Below are 19,337 nucleotides of genomic sequence, written 5' to 3'. Positions count from 1 at the left end.
GTAGCCTGTGTATAGAACAATCCAGTATTAAAAATGAAGTACTTATTGATGGAGTTGTGCAGTTTTGAACTGAAGACTGCATCATTTAGGGTGTTATCCAGGAATCATTAGTTGTGTCCAGACTGCTTCTATGAGGCACACAAAGCACCATTCGCACTAGTGAGTTGTCTGATAATGTGCATGGGATATGCGCCACATCCCTTGTCCAATGGACTATGTCCGCGGAGATGAACCAGTAGTCAAGTCTCGTCCATACCCAATGGGAAGAGAATGGAAGGTGTAGTCAGGTTATCAGGTTTTAAAGTCTTTATTTCGATTCATAAAAAAATCATAAAAGACAGACATTTGACAAACATTTGACATACATAGCTTATTTTAAAAAATACATAATCTTTAGATTCATAAAACTAGTATTAAATAACAAAAAAGACAAACCTGGGAGAACTTACTAAGATTAAGCTCGGGAATAAAGGCACAAAAGTTTACAATTAAATTCCAAACAATTTTCGATAACATAAGCAGAAATGAGCAGCCTGTTTTGATAGAGCTCAGTACATCATAGGGGAGCATTATCATGGTCAGTGCAGTAGTTATATTACGGTTTCAACCTCAGTATCCAGGCCCACCCCAGATATTTAGCCAGGCACACTGAAATGAACTCAGAGGTGTTGGTTGTTAATACATGAATAGCGTCTTCAGATTTTCTTATGGGCATACGCTGAAACAATGGCTTTAACCATTTGGCTCTGGGTGCTAGGTATCTAGGGCAAGCAAACAAGAAATGTCCTATTGTTTCCTTGTGGCCTGGGCACCATCTGCAATGGTCCACAGTACTCTTTTTCCAACTATTAGTGAAAATATTCAATGGTAATGCACCCACCCGAAACTGATGGTAGAGTTTCCTGTCCAGTGTTTTGGAGATTGAGTCCCAATACAGTTCACGGGACAAGTCCGACTTAAATGACAGGAACCTGCCCGTAAGATTGGTAGAGCTTGAGGCATTGACTCTATTCTGACGGAGCGTGGCCCAGTACAGTTCCTTAAAAGCTAATTTAGATGGAAAGGTGCTGGTAGAAGGGGATGTCCAAAGTTGCTCTAGCCCCATATCCGTCAGGATAGATTTTACCATTTTAAACCATTTAATTTTACCTGAACCCCCGAGTGACCTAACTTCGGCTACCTCATTAGCAAATTGGGTAAGTTCAGGGGTTGTCCACAAACGCCTCCAAAAAGCAACCAATCTAAATTTGGCCATTTCATTAATCGGGGGGCAACCCATATCCAAGCAGAGAGGGATAGAGGGGGTTGACTGTGGCAAACCCACTAGGTTACGCAAGAATTTGCATTGTATTTTGAACAAACCCATAAGATCCATATAACCCCACAAATCTGCACCATATAAAATTGCTGGGTTGATTTTAGCATCATAGATCTTGAGGGCCGGACAAACCGCTTAGTGATAGATCTTTTTTGTTCACTTAATAGGCAGCCGGTAAGGCGGGCAAGCTTTAGTTGTTGGGCTTTGACTTGTGCTTTCCATCCCAGACGACTGTCTAGGGTAACCCCTAGATACACCATATTCTCCACTTGGTCCAGTTTGACACCACCCATATTAACTGTACACTGGACAGGGCGATTCCTTGTTAATACCATAAACTTGGTTTTCCCGACATTCACCTTGAGGTCGCTGATGGCACAAAACTCCCCAAACCGATCCAATGCCCGCTGAAGACCAGAGCGTGTCCGGGAAAGGAGAAGGGTGTCATCAGCGAAGATGAGCATCGGGAAACGCTGACCTGCAAGCATCGGGGCGTCTGTTGGGGTATCCTTAAAAAATTTGACCACTTGGTCAATAAACAATAAAAAAAGGGTAGGTGCCAGAACACACCCCTGGCGGACACCCCTGGTTACTGGGAAGTGTTCCGTCACCTGCCCCTGGCCACCCCATCTCACCCTCGCGAAATTGTCTTCATGCAATTTAACTATTAAAACTAATAGCTCCTGAGGCATTCCCAAGCTCCTCAAAACTCCCCACAATTTATCCCTAGGGACAAGATCGAACGCGGACTTCAGATCAAGAAACGCCGTGTAGATTGTGCCACCGCCAAGCTGAACCACCTTCCAGTAGATCAGACAAAATCTGAACACCTGGTCAATGGTGCTCGTTCCCGATCTGAAGCCCGCCTGCATTGGGGATAGAATGTCCTCTAGTTCGATCCATCCTTGGACCCTACCTAAAATCATACGTGCAATAAGTTTCTGGGTTGTATCTATGAGGCTAATTGGGCGGTACTTACCCGGAATTGACCTACTGCCCTTTTTGTAGATGGGTAATATTTCAGCCCCCTTCCAGGATTTTGGTATACTTGCACCAGCGGCTATTGAATTAGCCACTTTAGTAAGGTAGGGTATCCATAAGGCGGGGTCGGTTTTGAACAGGTCGGCTGGTATAAGATCCATGCCCGGCGCTTTCCCTCGCATTGTAAGACCTATAGCCAGTTCGACCTCTTTTTCCGAAAAGGTAATAGTCCTAGTTTGCAAGGGTGGCTTGGATACCACCGCCATAATACTGGGGGGATTAGAGTATTCAGCACAAAACTGGGTCGAATAAAACATTACCCATTCCACAGGGGACACATGATTTACAGGGATGCATACATCGGGATCTTTCCCCCACTTAACTATTTCCCAGAACTTAATGGGATTATTTGAAGTGGTAGCCTCCAATAAATCCGACCAATGCTTATCCTCCCACACCCGCTTAGCTTCCCACTGCGTTTTCTTATAGTTTGATCTAGCTTCTTTCACTGAGATCATAACTCTGGACTTGACTGCCCCTATAAGTTTGGTATGGGCTTCCCTACATTTAGTATTATACCATTTCTTGGGACAGATCGGTATTTTGGGGTTTGCCTTAGACCGTGGATTTGAAAGCAGGGATTTGAGGTCAGCGAAACAACGATTATGGAGGTTAACAATATGGGTGGCCATTTCGTGATTGTCCCCCAGATGATCATATGCCAGCATTTCGCTATATGTGTTGCTAACTTTTATGTTTACCTCATCCCTTAATGTAACATCCTCCACTATTTTGGACCATTTTAATCTCTTCCTATCGTTGGTTAGGAAGGCATCCCCAGTCTGTGCAGTACCGGGTTTCTCAGATCTCACTAAACCTGGTAACTTTAATTTTAAAGACAAGGGGTTATGGCCGCTTTCTGGGCGGGGGAGAACTACCATGTCCATCATAAGAGGCCAGTCTACTACTTTTAATAGGATATAATCAATACGGCTTTTTCGCAACCCGGGAAGGTGTAGTCAGAAGTTGAAGGGTTGTCCCAGGTGCCAGATGTCATGGCGGGTGTAAGTGTCTGTAATGTCACATAGGCCCCTAAGAGCTTGTGGCTTGAAGCTTGCTTATATGCTAGTCCACTGAAATGCCTTGTACCTTGTCAAAGTCCCTGCCCATAATGATTAGTTCTACCTCAAATCAGCCCATCAATGCATAAAGATATTGGTAGAATTTGGGAGCATCTTCAGACGGAGCATAAACATTTTCAGTAGAACTGGCCTGTCAGCCAGGACACCGGTTAGCATGAAATATTGACCGTTGGGGTATAAGTAACTGGCTGTAAGTGTAAAGGGAATACTTTTTTGTATGAGTTTCTACCACCCCCTCCCCCCCCCGCCTCATGAGAAGGAGCTGTAACAGGAACATTTTTCGATGTGTTCCCCAGGGAGAAGCAAATGTGTGAGAATTCTGGGGTAGGAAGGGAGCATCTTGGGAAACGCTCTTTTGATACAGGGGCATGTTTTCCCTTACGCGGGTTATTGAGGCCAAGTTACAGGTCAGGAAGATGAGTTCTGTCACCCTCTCCTGCCTATGATGTGCTGCCATCAGAGATGTTAGTATAGGAATGGTTGTGAAGTAGGAGGTTGACTCGCAATACATACCAGATGGGCAACAAAAAATGGACATAACATAAACGTACATATTCAGAATAACTCCCCTCCACCCGTACTAGACGGTAAGACATCCAGCAAATTCCAAGAACAATCATGACTAAAGGAAAAACAAAACATATTCTGCAGTACAGTATACACCTCGGGGAGAGGCAACACTATGGCCAGCAAGGCCCATTTGATGTATGATACCTGAAAAGAGAAGAAACATTATTACAGTCCATTGAAATTAGATGTGGACAGAGGGAGCAATATGCCAGTACAATAACAATTATATCAGGGGAGGGCCAGAGGCAGCAAAGGACAAACACATTAGCAAATTCTTACGGGTCAGGGGAGTCATTGATCAGTCTGGGGGTGGTCATTGTGGCCGGGGCAGGAGATGGGGAATGCTCCGGAATGTTCCAGCAGGAAGCAGAGTTATTCATACTATGCTGTTTGCAAAAGTCTGTAGCTTCTGCTGGAGTCACGAAGAAGTTAGACTTCCCATTAACCTCAACTTTCAGATGATCAGGATACAACGTAGCATACTTGAAGCCCCGTTTGTGGAGATAGTTCTTCATATCAGAGTATTTATCTCATGTTTCCAGAACAGGCGTGGCGAAATCTGGGGAATAGAAACATAGCAGACCCTTGGTATTGTAATGGGCCTTGTTTGCAGGACGACTGCACAGCAGAGTCTCTGTCCCTGCAGTTAAGTATGCACACAATGATTGGGGGTGGGGGAGCAACCCATGGTGTTCTGTGGCCTAGAGATCTGGGGCTGTATTCCAGTGCAAAGGGTGATGTAATGTGATGTGTGATGTGATGTGATTGGATACTTTTATAGCGCACTACCACTCCAAGGAGCATCTTGGCGCTGTGACTCCCTATGTCAAGCAGATGTCCATAGCTAGACTGTCCTGGATGTGGAAAAGGATCAAATTAAAGTTTTGCATCCTGCGTCTGACAGTGAGTAGATCCATGTTTTCAACATTTTTCTGAAACTTTGCTCCATAGTGGCTTCACAAAGGTGTTGAGGTAGTTTATTCCAAGCTTTTGCGCCGATTGCAGATAGGGATTTACCTCCCTTAGTCGCCAGCATAAATTTTGGGATGATAAGCAGATTTGCTGTGGATGATCTGAGTTCACGTGTCGGATGGTATTGCGTGAAATATCTCCGTAAATACACTGGGCCTTGGTGATGGAAGGCCCTGTAGGAGATTGTCAAAACCTTAAACAGAATGCGCTTTTGTACTGGAAGCCAATGCAGGGCGTCTAAAGCAGCAGAGGCCGAGGATGCTCTTGGCCATCTAAGAACTAGTCTGGCCGTTGCGTGCTGGACCATCTGGAGCCTATGCAGGGCAGATTTGTTAAGCCCTGCATACAGGCTATTGCAGTAGTTTAATCTTGATGTTATCAGTGCTACTGCAACTGTCCGTCTGTCGCTCAGGGGAAGCAGGTCGAAGAATATTCTGAGACCTCTAATGACGTTAAAGCAATTTCCGGCCACTTCCCTTGCTTGCTGTCTGAAGGACATTGTGTTATCAAATTTAATCCCCAAAATCCTTACTGCATTGATGGTATTCGGTGGGGCTTCTGCCTCCTTCGGCCATCAAGACTGATGTGAGAAGCAGTTATTGGGTCTGAACAGCACAATTTCTGTTTTTGCGGAATTACATGTTAGGTGATTGGTAGTCATCCAGGAAAATGTTGCCGAAAGGCATTCTTTCAGGGTCAATTCAGCATTGGTTAGGTTTTTGTCAAGTATTAGTACCAGCTGGGTATCGTCGGCATATTCAATCGTACTAATACCGAAGGAAGAAATCAGTTTGATCAGGGGAACCATATAAAGGTTGAACAATGTTGGGCTCAGACTTGAGCCCTGTGGGAACCCTGTTTTCAACACTTTCTCCTCAGAGCAGAATTGGCCCAACATAGTGACCTGATGCCTGTGTTCCTGGAAACTTCTGAACCATTCGAGAACGGTTCCCGCTATGCCCGCATTAGCTAGGCGGTGTAAAAGGATAGAATGGGACACCGTATCGAATGCTGCAGAAAGATCTAACAGACCACCTTCTTGCCCAGATCCAATGCAGCTCGAATGGTCTCAGTTGTGGACAGTAATGCAGATTCGGTTGAATGGTGTGCCCTAAAGCTAGCTTGACATGAATGGAGGATTTCATTCTCCTCTAGGAAAGCCATCAACTGTTTCTTGACACAGGATTCAGTCAGTTTACATAGGGCAGGGAGAAGCGAAATTGGGCGCAGATTAGTAAGTGTAGCCGGATTATTCACGGCCTTCTTTTGCAGGGGTGTGACTGCTGCCACTTTCCATCGCAGGGGAATCTCACCTGATAGGAGGGATGAATTAATGATAGAATTTATTTCAGGATTGACCTCTCCTACTATTGCTTTCAACAGAGTTGGAGGGCAGGGGTCTAATGGAGATCCTGACTTAATAGTGGATATCGCCTTATATGTGTCTTCCAAGCTGATTGGGTGGAAGGTTTCCCAGCAGGGTATGTGTCTGTTTATATTCGACTTGGCCTCTGACTCCTCTCGCTCAAACAGAGGGAAATCTTTCGTAATAGTATCTATTTTCTGTGTGAAATAATTGGCTATCTTATCACATAAGGTCTGTGAAGATGGGATCTCTTGTGTCAGTACTTTAGGGTTTCTGATACTATTTACAATTTTAAATATTTATTTCTGTTTATTGACTGTAGCTTCAATTTGGGACGTGTAATACTTGGCTTTTGCGCTTTTGATCGCGGCATGATAGTGTCTCCTCCCTGTCTTGTATGCCCCTTTTTCTTCCTGCCCATAATAGCGTCGCCACTTTTGCTCTAGGACTTTAACATTGCCCAACATTTCTTTTAGTACACTTGAACACCAAGGTGCAGAATTCTTTTCTTTCCTATGTTTGGATCTCGTCCCTGCAGTTGTTATCTTGCTACCTATCTCAGTCATCCAACCCTCAAATCTCTGATTATCAGTGTGGATGTTCCCAGAAAGGGTGAGTTTACTCTCCTTTATCCAGTTGTGAAGGTCCGGGTGTTGTACAATTTTACCCCAGCAAGGTACGGGTTTGCCCTTTTGGTATTTCTCCTTTCTCTTTATCTCATTTCCCTCAGTCCTGAGGCTAAACTCAATGAATTTGTGGTCTGCCCAGGTTTGTAAAACCGGCGATTCTACTTTCATTGCCTCTATATTGGAGCTGATGCAATCGAGGATATGTCCTGCCGAGTGGGTAGGTTCTGAGATTTGCATCGTCAGCCCCAGAACCTGCAAGATTTCTTTAAAACTAGAGGTGTGTTGGTCATTTAGATCATCCAAGTGCAGGTTTAAATCTCCTAATATGGTGAAATTGGCGAACCTGAGAATCAGGTCACCAAATACCTCCCCTATGCTTTCCAAGAACTGCGTGGAATGTCCTGGAGGGCGTACAACGGTGCACCTGCGAAGGTGAAAGTATTGCATGCTTGGATGCAGAAACCTCGGCTTTCGGCTCCTCTAATATCCGGAAGCTCTGTAGTTATGCATTTTAGAGTGTCTCTATGAATAATAGCCAGTCTGCCACCTCAGTGAACTGGTCTGTCCTGCCTCTGGATTGAGAAGCCAGGGGGTAAGGCATGTACTATATCTGGGTTCGACCACTCTCATAGCCATGTTTCAGTAAAAAATAAACAATCTAGCTTTTTTTCGATGATGAGATCATAAATGTGAAGGACATTTTTGCACATTGATCGTGCATTTATTAATCCCCCTTTTATTAATTTAGGTTTCTCTTTCCCTCTGGGCTTATAATAGGGTACTAGTGTTTGCCTACACTTCTGAAAGATAATCGGACCCAGCCAGGTGTCCACATTAAGGGCGTACTGACAGTGTCTGGTTTGTTTATTTAGGGCTAGTATCTCCTCTCTTCAGCAGGTGTGAACTGGAGCATTGTATTTAGCCCTAGGCCCGTCCTTAGCGCGGATGGGCGCAGACGGGCAGGACTTTGGCTTGACTTTGGCGCGACAACGGCGCATCCGCTGATCGCGTCCACTGCGCGGAGTCATAGCCATCAGTTTTTACCCCCAAGATGGCCGCCGACTTTCGGCTCGGAAAGTCACCCCCCCACTCAGCACGTAACTCGTCTGTGTGCGGGGCTTCAGAAAAAAACACAAGCACAGTGTAATTTCAGCAGGTATGGTCACAGCTTTTAAAAGTAAAACTAATGCAGTCAAACAAATTCAGTGAAAAATAACAACAGGTATCTTTAAAAACAATGCTGATACAGACAAACAGTCTCCCAGCTTATCGCCTCAGGAGCACAAAGGAAAAGCTGTGGCGATCAAATAGGTCTTCGAGGAGTTGCTCAACCAATGCCCCATATCTGTGGATGATGTGATTCCCATAATGTGAACATTGTTCCGTTGGGATTGCTCTTCAAGACCCCCATTTTTGGCTGCTACAGCCTTGAGTTTGCACACCAGTTTTTCCAGGCGTTTCACAGTAGTTGCCGCTCCCTCCTCTATCACAGAGATACGCTCTTCTGCACCATTCATTCTGGTGGCTTGATAATCTCGGCATTCACCCACAATATTGAGTCTATTGGTAAGAGTATCAAAGTGGGTGTCTATTGTACAGCCATGAAAGAGGCAATGCCACTCGAGGGCTCAGAACTGGAATCCCTGTCCTAAGCTTCATTCGTGTTTTAGTGTGATCCCTGATGCCAGGTGGGTTTAGCTTGCTCAAAGGACAATTTAGTTTGTTTGGGTTGAACACAACCCATCATGAGGTATTTGGTCATAGGGTATATCTGGAAATAAATAGTGCTGACCAATGTTCAAGGGTTAGTAGTTCGGCCCGGTGAGGGCAAAAGGGCAGGCACGCTCTAAGAAGTCAAACAGAGAGTGGCATAACAGGCCGAGGGTGTTCATAGCGTACAACCTTGCGTCCTTCCACCCATATGTAAGACGAGGGTGGGAAGAACCAGTGATGACTCACAGTAGCAGGGATTGCCCATGTAGATGCTGTGGTACAGTAGATGTAACCCCACAGCAGATACTGGGCACACGTGAGGTAGAAACAAATTTGAGTAATATGGTAGTTTGAGACAAAACAATGGGCACTGTTTGTATGGTGAAGACAATATCCTAAACTTTATTTAAGTCTTCTTTTCTTTGTATTTTTACAAACGCCAGCCGACACGTGTTTCATCAACAGGACAGTGCCTGTGACTCATCAGGGCTGTGAGCGGTGCGTGTTTTCTGATCGGTGATTCGGTGATACAGAAATAATCACGAAAAGGTTGTAGTAAGCAAGGGTCAGAGGGATGACGGATAGCTTGCACGGGACAGTCGGGTACGACTGAGGCGTGGTCTCCTTAGAAGTGGTGTAGCTCCTGGCAGTGATCGGGCGAAGTGTTCCGGAGACAGTAGATGGAAACCTCACTAGAAATGGCTCCGCCCCTAAAGTCCACCTCACGTAAATGGGCTCAGATTACTCCTACCACATTTACGAGGGTTCTAAACTCTCGCACACCAACTCTCAAAGAATGCCCATCTGTAGCTAATACACAGATTAAGGGGTGGACTAATCTAGCCTTAGACACTCTAGCACCACTCAAGTCAATTACTAGAAGACTATCTATACACTGCGCACCTTGGTTTTCAGAGACACTCCAAGAAACAAAGAGGTCATGCAAAAAGTTAGTTTAGAATAAAGAAATAATAATATAGACGCAATCGAACTATATTTGTTTTAGAGTGATTTGTCCAGCCGGACAGTGATCACAGGATTTTTACTATATATAATGAACAACAACAATTCTCTTACATTCATCAAAGACTGAGACACAAGCCTGTGCCTTCACGCTTACAATTCGGCAAGGTGAAAGGAAAGGGAGAGAAAGAATCTTAGGCAGAAAGTGAGCGATTTCTGTAAATTATAACAATGACAGAAATTCAACCACACCATCAATAGCATATCTCAATGAATATACACATTCATATATGGTGCGACAAGAGGTCGACGACGTTTCGATTCCATAGACTAAATACAAGGAATCATCATCAGGACACAAAGTGTTATGCCTAAAACCTGTTCTACACAATAGCCTGTATGGCAATTGCCTGAGAACCCTGACGTCTAGGTGCAGGGATGGCGCCAATCATGGGTTGGTCTGGGCCAGGTCCTATTATTGATGTGTTCGGGAGAATGTCCGATCAGTTTTACTTCCGAAAACGGAGGTGCCTCGCCTCTCTGTGTGTCGGAGGAACAGGGAGGTCACCGGTAAAGTTCAGGGATGTCCACAATGGGGCACTGGGTAATGATGCAGCCACCAAATAAGGCGCGGTGAAGCGAGCCGAAGGCTTCGCAAGGTCCAGGATACCAGCAGTGTGGTTCCGCGTTGTACACGGAGGGCGCCCTCCGTGTACAACGCGGAACCACACTGCTGGTATCCTGGACCTTGCGAAGCCTTCGGCTCGCTTCACCGCGCCTTATTTGGTGGCTGCATCATTACCCAGTGCCCCATTGTGGACATCCCTGAACTTTACCGGTGACCTCCCTGTTCCTCCGACACACAGAGAGGCGAGGCACCTCCGTTTTCGGAAGTAAAACTGATCGGACATTCTCCCGAACACATCAATAATAGGACCTGGCCCAGACCAACCCATGATTGGCGCCATCCCTGCACCTAGACGTCAGGGTTCTCAGGCAATTGCCATACAGGCTATTGTGTAGAACAGGTTTTAGGCATAACACTTTGTGTCCTGATGATGATTCCTTGTATTTAGTCTATGGAATCGAAACGTCGTCGACCTCTTGTCGCACCATATATGAATGTGTATATTCATTGAGATATGCTATTGATGGTGTGGTTGAATTTCTGTCATTGTTATAATTTACAGAAATCGCTCACTTTCTGCCTAAGATTCTTTCTCTCCCTTTCCTTTCACCTTGCCGTATTGTAAGCGTGAAGGCACAGGCTTGTGTCTCACTCTTTGATGAATGTAAGAGAATTGTTGTTGTTCATTATATATAGTAAAAATTCCTGTGATCACTGTCCGGCTGGACAAATCACTCTAAAACAAATATAGTTCGATTGCGTCTATATTATTATTTCTTTATTCTAAACTTGCATGGGACCACTGTTGTTAGATATAACGTAAGTTACCCGAGGTCCTCTGCTGACTGACTGGGTGCCCTTGTTGTTTTCTGCTTTGCAAAAAGTTAGAGCACATATGGCGTAAAGAGTATAATGAACATCTTAAATCCACATACCTTGCAGCCTTAAAGAAGTACCATAAGAACCTTAGGCAGGCCCAGGCGAAGTACTACACCCTACAAATTGAACACTCCAAAAATTCCACCAGGGAGCTTTTTCAGGTTATTAAATCTCTTACCTCCCTAGAAAGCATCACAGTGACAGTCCCCCAATCTACTGAGCGCTGTGATCAAATTGCATCATCTTTTGCGAATAAAGTGAACAAACTATATGCCTCTTTCCCGGAGAGCACTAGGACTTTTATGAAACCGCCTCTCTCCAGTTCTTCGCCAGACACCCTGGGTAAGGTTCTCAACCTACAACCCATCTCAGAGGTTGACACTCACAATCTAATACTGAGAGTTAAATCCGGATCCCCTCTTGACACTGCATCGCCAGCAATCTTGGAAAAGGGAAGCGCTGCTATTGCTCCAGTACTAACAGAACTGCTAAACCTGTCATTCTGTTCTGGCTTAGTACCAAAAGAGTGGAAGCATGCTATGGTTATTCCTATGCTCTAAAAGCCTACTATAGACCCTTTGCAGTCTGAGAACTTAAGACATATATCACTACTTCCTTACTTTGCAAAAGTGGCGGAGAAATTTGTCAACCAACAAATAGTGCAGTTGGTATAGGAACACAATCTCCTCCATGAGACACAGTCTACTCTCAGACCCTTATTTAACACGGAATCAGCATTAAATTGCTGATGATGGTCAAACAGCAGCCCTAATCATGCTTGACCTGAGCGCCGTCTTTGACACAGTCTCTCATGGTCTACTTCTTGACAGACTTTTCCATGCAGGAATAGGTAGTCGGTCCTGGGTTGGCTGGCGAGCATTTTTGAAGGTCACACCTTTCAAACCACTCTGCAACCCTAGGTAGACCTGAACTTTTTTTGTCACCATCTAATATTAGGAGAGATGTTAAATGGATTAAGTACCATTTTTTGAAAAGGGTACGATTAGACAGAGAAGAGAAGGAACTAGTGAAACCAACAGTAAGATCCTACCTAGTGTTAAACACTACTCCCTCCCTGGAACCGTATCTAAAAATTGTCACTAAACCTCTTCATAGATTTTTATTAACAAAATTCAGGTTTAATATGATCCATTACTCATTAGGTTGTTACCAATCTTGGGCAAAACCAGAAGATACATTTTCTAATCAAGATTCCATACATTTTATGATGTTCTGTGGGTTTTATACTACAGCAAGGAAAAAATATTTGATACCTGTCTTGAGGGAGACTGGCTTTATTCAAGTCAGGCCTGCATTAATTCACCTCCAGATGTTGGGCAATACTTACATTATCTTCAGTGTTGCAAGTTTCTTATCAGAAGCATTTAGAATCAGGAACAAACGTGTCCCACCGAACGTTCTATTTTAATCATGGTATTGTTTTAATTGATTTTAAACTATGTATATATGATGTATAACAGGCTAACTAGGTCTCAGCACTGATTTTGTACATAAATGAACTGTTGATTTTAATTCTGTTTGTATTGTTATCTGCCTTTTATGATTTTTTTAAAATCGAATAAAGTGTACTTTGAATGACTGACTGACACTCTGCAACCTTATGTTTCATCTATTCAACATTTGAAACAGGGGTTGCCTCAAGGCTCTGCCTTGAGCCCGAACCTTTTCAATCTATATATGCAACCTCTTGCAGGCATGTTAAATAAACATGGGGTGCAGACATTGTCATAAGCAGATGACACACAGCTGATTTTTACTTTGGCCCAGGACATTGCAAACCGGGCGAGGATTTTAAGCTCTGCCTGGACGATATTGGCAAACTGGATGAAACGCAGTTGCCTCAGACTTAGTGCCAGCAAACCAGATATTCTAGTGGTAAGAAAACCACCCTCCATTTGGTTCTTGAGATGGTGGCCCAGTTTGTTTGAACCTCCACCCTCTCCGAGTCAGGAAGTTAAAAACCTTAGAGTCTGGTTTGACTCCACGTTATCCTTCTCTGACCAGATCTCAGCTCTCACAGGCACCTGTTTCAGACTTTAAAAAATGCTGAAAAAAATCGTAGGACTTATCCCAGACAGTGTGAGAAAGACAATGGTTCAGGTGCTTGTAACATCCTGACTGTACTATTTCAATGTCCTCTAAATGGGGCACCAAAGAAGAGCATTCATATGCTCCAATGGGTGCAAAAAGTGGCAGCTCAGATGCTTTTACACATCCCTAGACTCTCTCCAACAGGTAGCGCTTTGGAGACTCTCCACTGGCTGCCTGTTGAGGAGAGGATCTCCTTCAAAGCCCTATGCTATGTCCACAGAATACTGCAGGGCAAGGCCCCAAAATAAGTCTGCCCCATGATACACTCCTACCAGCCCACATGCAGCATGAAATCCGCTGGAACTGGTCTGGTCTGCATTCCTAAATTTATTATGAAACTTTTCAGAAGTAGTTATTTTAAGTACCCTGCAGCCAAGAGTTGGAATTCTCTACCTATGTACTTTAGACAGGAGACATCAGAACCAGCTTACAGGAAGCAACTTAAAACATAGCTGTTTAGAAAAAAATCTCACTCCCTAGAGTGTTACTGTTTGCTTGTGCTCATTCATGATCTCAGCACCGAATGGAATTCAGCGTGGTGACACTCCGTATTGGAGTAACCATTGTACTTTATAAACTGCCAAATAAATAATAAATAATAATGGAGCGTATAAGGTTTATCGTACCTTATTGTGCTGTGGGGGAGTCATTTTAGCTGGTGAGGAGGAGTGCATGAAGCTTGGCGCATAGAAATGTACCGCCTATGAGGGGACTACCAGTGGGGGCACTGCGGTATGGCAGTCAAGTCACAGGAGCCCAATAGCGCAGGCCACACCACAGTGTGTGGAGATGTGCCCAATGCAGGGGAATGCATGCTGCCCGGCAATGCGAAAGGGCTGCTTATGCAGCGTAGCATAGCAGTATAGGTGCCCCCTATGCAGAGACAGCAGCCCAGTCCTCGGAAAGACAGTCATTGCCATGACAGGAGGTTGCTGTAGGGAAGTGTGGCCTGTGGCCAACCCAGGCCGCCCTCCCACAACAGTGGGGCTGCACATGCAGGGTTGGCCGTTAAAGGTGCTGCGCTGAGGCAGTCTGGCGTATGTAGTCTAAAAACCTAGGAAGCGCCCAGTGATATGGGGAAATGGCCAGTGAATGATGTTGCGTGTTGCCCAACAGGTCTATTTGTGCTGCTAATATGGTATAGCTCCGTGGTCCAAGTACGAAAAATGAATATACATCAGCCCACTCACAGGGAAGCAATTGGCCCAACTTCAGGATATCGCAGAAGCTAGGCGCAACATCCAGTTGATTCAGGGGCTTGTGAGCGATGCCCGTAATTATTTCTGCTGATCGAGGCTGGTAGAGTTGGGAACAACAGATAAGTCCAATGTAATGTATCTGCTGTGTGGGAGGGGGAGAGACGCAGGGCACCAGGGATGCTTGATAATCTCAGCCTCAGGATTACCAATGGCCTGTGTCGCTGCTGGGCCTCCAAGGCAGTGCTGAGTCAGGAGTGGCCTCTTAGGGGGTTTCAATTTAGTGGGTTATCCCGGTGAGGTTCAATGCCGCAAACTGCCTCCCCCTTATTTCAGAGACATAATCTCACCATTCGGATGGTGCTAAATGTGATTAAGGTTGCAAACCGGGCAATGAAAGGGACATACAAGCCGTGGCTTCACAGCCAGGTGACCATCTTGGTCACTGGCGTGACAATGCCCTGAGGCTAATGTATCTAAGAAATAAAACATGAAAACTAATTTTCCCCTATGCTTAGCATGGTAAAAGAATGACCTGCACTGCAAGGCACACTGGTATTTACATCTCCTCTTGTCTCCTCTTAATTCTAACAGTGGCAGTTAAAGAAAAGTAGCTCATTGTTGATTGAAGTGCTCACTTTTCAGGTTAAGCAAACTAGCCTTTGAACCCACAAATGCTTGTGATAGATCCAGTGTCTGCAAAAGAGGCATTTTCACAATGTAGCATAGGAAATTCATGCTCGCCTAAGATTCACACTGGCTATCCTATTATCTATAGCAAGTAAAGAGCATGTGTTTTTTCTATATATGACAAATTCACAAATAGAATTGTAGGGTCAGATTTCTGAGTTTCCAAATTTACAAAGGTTAGGAGCAGTACTTTTGAAAATCTGCAGAAGCAAGAACATTTCATGCATACATCTGAGTAAATTCCGTAACTTTGGAAAAGGCTGCTAATTTTTCAATGTGTAGTTGTTCAAAGTGTATAACGACTCACTGAAGAAAGACAGCGTGGTGTGTAAATGCACATTTTTTCACTTAGCTTTTTTGCCCCAGGAAATAATTTTCCCCATTTGGAAACATCCTTTCTCTACACACCCACCATGCAGTGGTAGGCAACACAGAAAAAGAGTGGTGGGCAGGTGTTGGAGGGAGGAATATTGTGAGTGTGCAGCAGGGCCGGACTGACTACCAGGCTTTTCTTACTAAACAATGCAAAACAAATGATACGTGTAGGGCTCTTCACGGGCTTCAACCACGACGAGACACGGCCCTCGTGAGTTAGCTCCCAGCACGGCAAATAGACTGTGACTTGGAGGGAGCATGATGCGCTGCACGTCATGGTTTTACAACACTTCCAGAAAACTGATATCGGGCTGAGGTGCAGGCATGGGAGACCTCATTTCAAATGAAAGTAGACGGTCGGGCACGACCAGGATATCGACTTTGGTGCCCTAAGACCTGGTGTTTGGTTCACTAAAAGAGGCTGTTCTTCACGCGTAGCGAATGGCGAGACCTCATAAACCAGCATAACAGAAAAACCATGCCTCGCTTGAATACCAAGCTTGATATTGTAAAAGGAAAGGAGCAGCTTCCAAGTACCTGCTACAATCCCGCTCGAGGTGGGGGATAAAAGAAAAAAAGACAGCACATTCATCTATCTGCCATTAAGAGGCGTCCAGCGACAGGGCTGATCTTGTGTCTCTTGCGATCGCTTGGCACTGTGAAACTATGGGGAAGCTGGACAAGCACAAGTCTAGGCATAGAGTGGATGATGTGTACTCTGCAGCATCGGGGACTGACATGATGCCTGATGACTCTAGTGGAGACATACTACAGATACTGGAGGCGATGCAGAAAAGCCTGTCCACAATTGATGGAAGAGTAGGCTCCTTATCCTATAAAATGGACGGAATGTCCGAGAGGCTTGATAAACACTCAGAGTCCCTCGAAATGACTGAACGCTGGGTCACTGAGATTGAGGAAGCCCAAACCTACACCGATAATACACAAAAGCAGATGGAGAAGATCCTGGTTATGTTGCAGGACAGGGCAGAAGATTGGGAGGACAGATCTAGGAGCAGCAACCTGTGCATTGTTGGCCTTCCCGAATCCACAGCAACGGGAAAAATGGAAGCATTTGTTGAAAAGTTCATAATCACCTTGCTCGGCAGTGACACTTTTTCCACCATGTTTGTTGCAGAGTGTGCTCATCGCTCTTTGGGCCCTAGACCTCCACCTGGCGCCCCTCCAAGACAAGTCATAGCAAAATTACTCAACTATAGGTACAGGGATGCAGCACTGAAAAAGGCAAGAGAATTGGGTGATTTAAAGATTAAGATCAAGGTCCAGGAGGCCGAAAGACAGTTTGCACAGATGAAACGCAAGTTAACCCCTTCGGTGCTCATGATGAGCTGGACTCGTCATGGCACACAGTGGGCATGTGCTCATGACGAGTCCAACACCCACCCACGGGGGAAGCACTGGCAAGAGTTGCTCTCCTTTGGGGTCAATATTTGTAGCTGTGTCTGGCACCCAGGGGGTCAGATCGCCATTTTTTTTATTTGGCCCACTAGACCGCCAGGGATTTGTTTGTGGGGAATGGCCCCTTGGGCAAGGGTCGCTCCCCTTAAGGAGAGCATTATTTTGGCCATTTCTGTCCGCCTGGGTGGGCAGATCGGCTGATTTATTTTGTATGACCACTAGGTCCCCATGGATATATTCGTATGGAGTGGCCCCTTGTGCAAGGGTTGTTCCCCCTTGGGGGCATTGTTTGTGGCTGTCTGCCCACATGGGGGGGCAGATTTTGCCATTTTTTATATTGGGCCCACTAGACTACCAGGGATTTATTTGTGGAGAGTGACCCCTTGGTCAAGGGTCGCTCTCCTTTGGGGGAAATATTTGTGGCTGTGTCTGGTGGGCAGATCTTGCCATGTTTTTTTGAAATTGGGCCCACTAGATCACCAGATATTTGTTTGTGGGGAGTCGCCCCTTGGGCAAGGGTTGCTACCCTTTGGGAGCATTAATTTGCCTGTTTCTGCCACCTTGAGGGGCAGATCGGCCTATTTGTTTTTTGTAGGGACACTAGGCCACCAGGGTTTTTTTTTAATGTTGGGGAGCGGCCCCTTGATATGGGTCGCTCCCCTTTATGGGAGGATGATTGTGGCCATTTTTGCTCTCTTGGGTGGCAGAATAGCAGTATGTTTTTAGGCCCATCTGCCCCCAAGGGGGGCAGAAACTACTAGATACAAGAATTTTTAAAATGTTTGCATTGGGGAGTGGCCTCAAGGGCAAGGGTTGCTCTCCTTTTATGGGGGTGAATATTTAAGTTATACTCTTAGGCCCACCTACCCCTTAGCTTGGCTGGTGGATTGTGTGTGGACTGGCGCATTATTTGCATATGTGATTGTAATGTTTTTTTCTCCTTTGTATTCTAGTGTAAAGCTTTTGATTCCTGTTTGCGGTTTTGACAGTGGTAGTTCTGCAATTTTGCGTAGTTGCATTTTTTTTGGTAAGAAATTTTTTTTGTTGTATTTACTCCAAATGAGTAATATTGTAATGTATGAATGAATTTTTTTGTAAGTGGTGTCATAATGGCAGCATATTTAGTTAGAGTTTTGAGAATGAAATTCTTTGCGGTTTGTTTTGCATGGTCTTATGAGTAATTTTCTTTTCTCTTCGCTCCTGTGCTGAGTGGTCGCTCCCCTGTGGCTCTGGTATCGTTGTGCAGCGCATTATACCGGAAACTGCTTAATATCTATTGCCTGCTGTGTGCTTTTGACTGCCGCTTTGCTTATTAGCATTCTAAAATTGCCAGCGTTACTTTCTTGCTGTATTGGCGTTTTTCCCCAAGCGCTATTGCATTATACCGGAAACTGCTTAATATCTATTGCCTGCTGTGTGCTTTTGACTGCCGCTTTGCTCATTAGCATTTTAAAATTGACAGCGTTACTTTCTTGCTGTATTGGCGTTTTCCCCCAAGCGCTATTGCCGTGCTGACCCCTCCGCCTCCATTTTGTTGTTGTTGTCCTCCTCCGTAGCCCGCCCCGCCTCCCAGCTGAGCCGCCCTCCCACAGACTACAAACAGCGCTCCCTTACCTGGAAGCGCTGTGACTCGCTCTTCGCTCCTGTGCTGAGTGGTCCCTCCCCTGTGGCTCTGGTATCGTTGTGCAGCGCATTATACCGGAAACTGCTTAATATCTATTGCCTGCTGTGTGCTTTTGACTGCCGCTTTGCTTATTAGCATTCTAAAATTGCCAGCGTTACTTTCTTGCTGTATTGGCGTTTTTCCCCAAGCGCTATTGCATTATACCGGAAACTGCTTAATATCTATTGCCTGCTGTGTGCTTTTGACTGCCGCTTTGCTCATTAGCATTTTAAAATTGACAGCGTTACTTTCTTGCTGTATTGGCGTTTTCCCCCAAGCGCTATTGCCGTGCTGACCCCTCCGCCTCCATTTTGTTGTTGTTGTCCTCCTCCGTAGCCCGCCCCGCCTCCCAGCTGAGCCGCCCTCGCCCCTCCCCCTCCACCATCCATATATGACAGTTGTTCCTGCGCGCAGCGTTCACGCGCAGCGATCGTGCCCCAGTCGTGCTGAAGGTGCGCCAAAGGTAAGCCCGTCTACGCCCGTCCACGCCAAGGCCGCGCCCAGCGCCAGACCCCCTGGCCCTCGCACTGCCCAACCATCCCGCATTACCTACGATGCCACCACCCTCCTAGCCCTTAACCCCGGCCGCTCCCCCAACTGCGTCCAAGCCGCTCCTGGACACACCCATGGACCTTTCTCATGCTACTCCTGCAAATTCATCGGCACCGTCAACAACTCCGCAACAAACACACCACAGATTCCCGACCCCAACCACCTACAA

This window comes from Lissotriton vulgaris, chromosome 5 (genome assembly GCF_964263255.1).
Source record: "Lissotriton vulgaris chromosome 5, aLisVul1.2, whole genome shotgun sequence".
Classification (NCBI taxonomy): domain Eukaryota; kingdom Metazoa; phylum Chordata; class Amphibia; order Caudata; family Salamandridae; genus Lissotriton; species Lissotriton vulgaris.
Note: the sequence above shows the minus strand (reverse complement) of the source record.